The sequence below is a fragment of the Cygnus atratus genome, chromosome 2 (assembly GCF_013377495.2).
Source record: "Cygnus atratus isolate AKBS03 ecotype Queensland, Australia chromosome 2, CAtr_DNAZoo_HiC_assembly, whole genome shotgun sequence".
Lineage (NCBI taxonomy): Eukaryota > Metazoa > Chordata > Aves > Anseriformes > Anatidae > Cygnus > Cygnus atratus.
The window spans coordinates 139053868-139059867 of NC_066363.1; positions in this window are offsets into that span (position 1 = coordinate 139053868).

Consider the following 6000-nt stretch of genomic DNA (forward strand, 5'->3'; position numbering starts at 1 on the left):
GCTGGCCAAAGCGTGTGATCTGGATGCTTGAGTCTGAGAGAGAGAGCACGACAGAAGAACAGACTTTGGGGGAAGAATTAGTTTCCTCTCAGAACTGACCCCTATTGAAATGAGAAGGCGGGCACTACACTCCATGTCAAACAACGGCGCCTGTGTGCAGCTACGACAGCCCTTGGAAAGGCTGATCCTAGTGAACATGCAGTCCTCGGTGCAAGCTCTAAAAGCCGAACAAGAACAAAAAAAAATCGTTTTAAATAGTTTTTACATCGTACATCAAAGATGCCACTACGAAAACACAATAGTATCACACATTAATTAGTACAGTCTTAAAAATGCAAACTGACGCTGGTAAGACTTCCATACATTCTGCATATCATATGTACAGAAGAGAAGAGCTTCTCAAGAGGAGAGGACGGTCAGAGAGAGATAACCTTTTTTTTTTTTTTTCTTTTTTTTTTCTCTGAGTTGCATAATACAAATACATTATCAGCATAAGAAAACTTGACTCCAACACTAAGAATTCGAGGAAGGTCCTAGCTGGGAGTTAATAGCAGGGGAACGGTGCGCGTGCTGAGGGGCACAAAACACATACACAGCCCTCCGCCGAGCTCTGTCCCCTCTTGTGACTTGGTCATCCGCTCTCCTTGTGCAGGGTGGGTTTCGCACGTCACTGCGGGTACGTGTTCCTACAGCATGCAACAGCACAGAGACAGATCCTGAGAGCTACCCGCAGCCTTTCTGAAGGCAAAGCCCCTCCGGATGTCCTCTCGGGCGGGTTCTGCCTGGTGAGAACTGGCTGGAGACTCAGAAAATCACCATAGGAGATCACAACAGAAGTGGGGAGAAAAATTAACACATCACAATAGCTATAGGCAACCACACGAAAGGACACTAACAATTCGAGACAGCCATAAGAAAACTATGCAGACCAAATTCATGTAATTCGTAGTTGTCCCTCTCCTTTCTGAGTTGCAAAAGTCTTTCTTAGAATATGTAGGTTTGCTTACAAAGCATTCGTCTAGAGAGGTATCTCATTTTGCCAAGACACAGAATATGCTGAACTCCATGCTGCTGCATTTAGTCTGCCCATGGTAGCTTATTTAAAATTAGATTTGGTTCCTCTACTTTACGCTGCGACGTAGAGACAGCCTGGGGAGCAATGATGAGAAAGCTCTCTGTGGAATGGTCATGGACTTCAAAGGGAATGGACCCCTGGATCCGTTCAGCTTTTGGCCATGGGTTATTTCAATTTGTTAGCCTCCACAGCATCAGAAGTTTTTGCCCAAATTCACACAAACAAGTCTATAACTACATAGTTTTGCACGTATTATGTCACCTACTGGGCAATATTTATAAATCAGAGATATGAAATGCTTCTGTCAGAAGATGCTCCTATAGGTCACCTTGGGTTCAAGAGCAAAATAGCACTGAATGCGCAAATATAAACTACAGGACTGCGTGGATGGAATTGAAGTGAGCAAGTGGAAGAAGTAAGGATATTGAAATGCAACTCTGTCTCCTTACAGGAAATATGCAGACAGAAATAATCCCTAACCTGCTTAAGCACTTCATTTTTTCTAGGCACAGCGAGCCCACCTCACTCATAATTGCTCTGGCAGATCTGCTCTTGGGTTCATTGAGACTTTTCCTAGCATATGAGCTACACGACGTGCAGGACTGAATCTGAGAGGATCTAAAACAAATAAATCAAGAACACAACTAAACCATGAATGAGGAAATCAAACAGAAAATGCCAAAGAAACATGATCCTGTAGGACATTCAAATGGCTAACACAGCACAATGTCTTCAGTAAGCTTCCTCAGGTCCTTATCAAATTGAAACTCTGTTTTTTTGGTTGTCGTGGTGGTTTTGTTTTCTTTTGTTTTCTTTCAGATACTAATAAAAAACTATTTGGTTGCCCTGGAAATGGGGATAAGCTAATGACAGGAAATGAAAAGGTGCTGGTGGCAAGGAGCTCTGAGTTCTCTCCCAAACAGCCATGTAGGATCCATTAATCTCCCCTTCGAGTACAGCCAATTAACAGCACAACCTGCGATTAGAATTTAAGAGGATTTTCTCAGGTGGGTTTACTAATCACCACCACCCTGTTCAGGGGAGGGAACGTGAGGCCAGCCCTGAATACTGCTGAAACCCCTGTCCCCCGGGAGGAGAGAACCAGAGGCCGCACCCTTGACACGTGCCTTTGACGGGCAGCAGGAAGAGTTTCCGCCCGACATCACTCCATTTTGCCAAAATTATCTCTTGGACCACAGCACCAGGATGCTCCAGGCAGCATCATGCTGAATAGGAAGACACTGTTCCTGCCTGGAAGAAATCAGGTCTCCATGGGATAAGCCACAGGAGCGGAGAGCAGTCACCGGTTGGGTTCAGTCTGCAGTGCGTCAACAAACACACGCGTAATAATGAAAAACACATTTTTCCAGGGATTTGGCATGTTCCTGGAATGCTTAATACTGCCACTGCCTAATAACAGTAAATAAATGGGGGGGCTGGCAAGGTACACGCAGGAGGGCCAAGGGCTGGGAACCAAATCAGAAGCTGTTCCACCTACGTGCGTCCAGCCTGGCTCCTCCAGATGTCACAGGCCTGTGTTTTTTATTTGTTCACAGGGAGAGGGTAGGGATGGGAGGGGAGCAAAGCCTTGGAGAGCCCAGCACCCTGAGCCCTGGGAGGGTGAGAACATCTTTGGTATCAGGTCAGGGCAAGAGGGGAAGATCTAAGACATCTCTCAGCTGTGGAGCAAGCGAACAGAGCAGAGAGGATGGCCACCGTGTGCTTCAGATGACCATCTTCGAACCCCAAGTCCCCAGCTTTAGCAGGTAGTGACCCAGGGCAACACAGCCCCAGAGGTCCCACAGGCTGGAAGGATGAAATGGAGCTGTTCTGTAATTGCTAGCGGGGAGCTTCGCCGCGGGGATTCAGACCCTGGTCTGAAGGCAGCAATGTGTCTCACTGTTTTTCATTCCTCTTGTCCTTTCACTCCATTCGCCACAACCCAAGCTCTTTTTTGCCTTGCTTGTTGTGCATTAGCCAGCATTTTACAGGTGATATCTTAATCCCAGCTATACTTAATAAAATAAGATGACCTGTGGGAGCAATGAGGAAACCAAGTCTGTGCATTCCCAGAAACCTCTCACATCTGGCCTTTCTGGCTGTTTCCTGGTAAGATATGGGGAATATATCTGAAAACCTTTTTCTCTCATCCTGTGAAAATCCCCATCCCTGAAACAGTGATCAGCTCACATGGACATTTGAAACCAACAGCAGCAAAAGCCAGACTGGAACAAGGAATGCTGCTGAGACACTCAGAGCAGCCAGAGATGGTTTCTGCAAGGGACAAGGATGTTCACATCCAACCAATTGCTCTACAATGCCAAAAGGGTCTAACAACCTCTCCGATGATGGTCCCCATTTCTAGTGTCACTGCCTTCCCTGCTGATTTACCAACCCTGCCCCTTTTTTCCTCCTTGTGCTTAAAACAGCTGTTCTTTTCACCTTCACCAGCCTGCCAAATGGCAACTCGGCTCTGAGAGTCAAGTGGAGCCTTCGTGGCAGACCAGGAGGAAATCTTCTGCAGGCAAAGCTTTGCCCACAGCTACACTTGGAAGTCGAACCAGCAGCTCCCCAGGGGAGCATATGGCATTTCTGAACTGGGGCATGGTGAACAGCTCTGCTGCTGCTATGCAAGGAAGAGCAGAGCTGCTTCTGCAGCTACACGTTCATGCTAAAGGTATTTTAAAGAGCACTTTGCCAGCAATCCTCTGCCTGGATGCGCAGAGCAGAGCTGCCCGGTTAGGAGATGCCATTTCTGTGCTAGTCTTACATCGTTCTGTGGGTCTGGCACGTCACTGCTTCGTGTCTTATCTGCCCGGTGCACAAATCAAAAACTCTGCTAGGAGTCCTGCTCAGCTACCTGCTTCTTGCCAAGTTCCTCCATGTCTCAAAGCACGGTCGGCTCTGCCCGTGGTACCAAGGAAACCGACTTCCCCCACTTCCAAACTCCTACATGAGATCACACTCAGCACGACAGCAATGAACGCATCCGAATATTTGTGCAAGGGGCAGATAAGATGTTCTTCTCCACTGGTCTCACACCAAGGACCCCAGAGACCCCCTGGCCACATGAAACCGAGGGAGCACCATGAGAAAGACAAAAGGAGGAGCTGGTGTGCTGGGTGCTCGGGACAGGTCTCGCCCAGCCCTCCTCAGCTCGTTTTGCTTTGTGTCCCTGCACCAGGCTCCAAAAGCAAACCCGTTTGGAGGCTGCTTCCTCTATCCTGACCGTATTGCTATGATTCTGCATCTTCACCGGTGTTGCTAAAAAAAACAAGACAGAGTTTTATAACAGCGGGGACAGCTGCGCTCATTGCGGTGCAGGGGGCTCCCTCCCACAGCTGCGTGTCCCCGGGGACCTGCCATTTGTCACCGTGTCCCCCCGCTCACGGCCACGTCCATGTTCTCGTCTCGTCTTAGGCCATGGATTAGAACTCAGCACCAGCTACCACAGCTCACCCAGTTTCCATGAGTCAGCCGAGCCTGGGTTTCTGTCCGGGCGGGTGCTTTCAGCCCCCAGCAGGTGCAAGGTAATGCGGCTTAGCGCAGCCTGCAGTGCCAGAAAAGTAAGCTAAGCTCCATTATTGCATGTTTTCCACCAGCGGGGAGGTGCACGCTGGACATCCCTGGGGCTCAGCTCACGGGGGTGGTTATTAAACTTGGGGACCCCAGGTACTGCTGCTGCACACAGACCACTTCCAGCCACAGAATTTACACACTTCTGGCTTAGTGTTTTAAGCAGCAGTGTCCTGAAAATGCAGAGGTCATGCTTTCTAGCAGAGAACAACAAAGGACAAAATGCCACAGCAATAAGGTAAAAATCCTAAAAGCTCCTAAGAGGAACAGCACAGCCCCATTATCTCAGGAACATTCACTGCTGCGAACTCACAGGGCTCCAAATAACGTCGAAACATAGATCTTTTTTTGCCCCTCTCAAGCTGTAAGTGCTCACACGCTGCTTTTACAAGGGTTGTGCTCCTGTTTCCCTTCCCAAAGCATTGTAAAACAAAGACTGCAAAGAGCACAAGCCACAGACATCACTTGGCATCTTCTGGCCCAGAATTTCACAAGCTATGTGGATCAAGTCTGCATGCTGGATATGCTCATTAATTCATCTGGATAATACTTGAGTGAAGGTTACCTTTTCCACCAGCAAGTATTATTAGAGGATGTATCTACAAAATTGAGAGGTGACTTGCAATAGCATGTACTGTCTGCCAGCCTTCCTGTACGGAAATATTTCTAATTGATCTCTTGAAAGTATCTAACTTGCTGCGTAATTTTATAGCGGATAGGTCAGTCATTTTGTTTTCAAAAGGTTTATGAGGGCAGCAATGACTGCAAATGTTAATGGTAGCAAAGCAGAAAAACACAATACAGCATTCAGTGCTTCACTTTTGCTGCTCTGAGGTCTGCAGATGCTCCCATAACCAATTCAGCTAGGGCTCACTTTCAAAGTACACGCAGAGGCAGAGAAAGAAAAGGATAGTTAATAATTTAAAACAACACCAATCGTCAGCGGTAGTCAGGTAAAAGAGTAACCTTACTTCACTCTGTAAATGTTTATACAATACTTTTATCTGCAGCTATGTCCTCTGCAGCTGGAGGACAACTCTTATTCTTCCAGATCTCATGAGCTGTGGAAAGAATTACATCTCTGCTGGCCTGGGGTCACGTCGCAGGTTGTGTTTTCAAACACATGTTGGACAGCATTAACACGTGAAACCCCGAATCTACCGAGCAAAAACAAGCTGAAGTTAGGTGCTGGGCCAGAAATGCCTTGTAAAACTAAAAAGAGGTGGAATGCAGATGCTTAAATAAAAGGCAACGCTTTAAAAGTCTCAGTCACCCGCCACTGCTTTCACAGCAGCAAAAAGAAGATGGGACCACAGGAAGTTTTCACGTTCATCCCAAGTAAGTGCCAG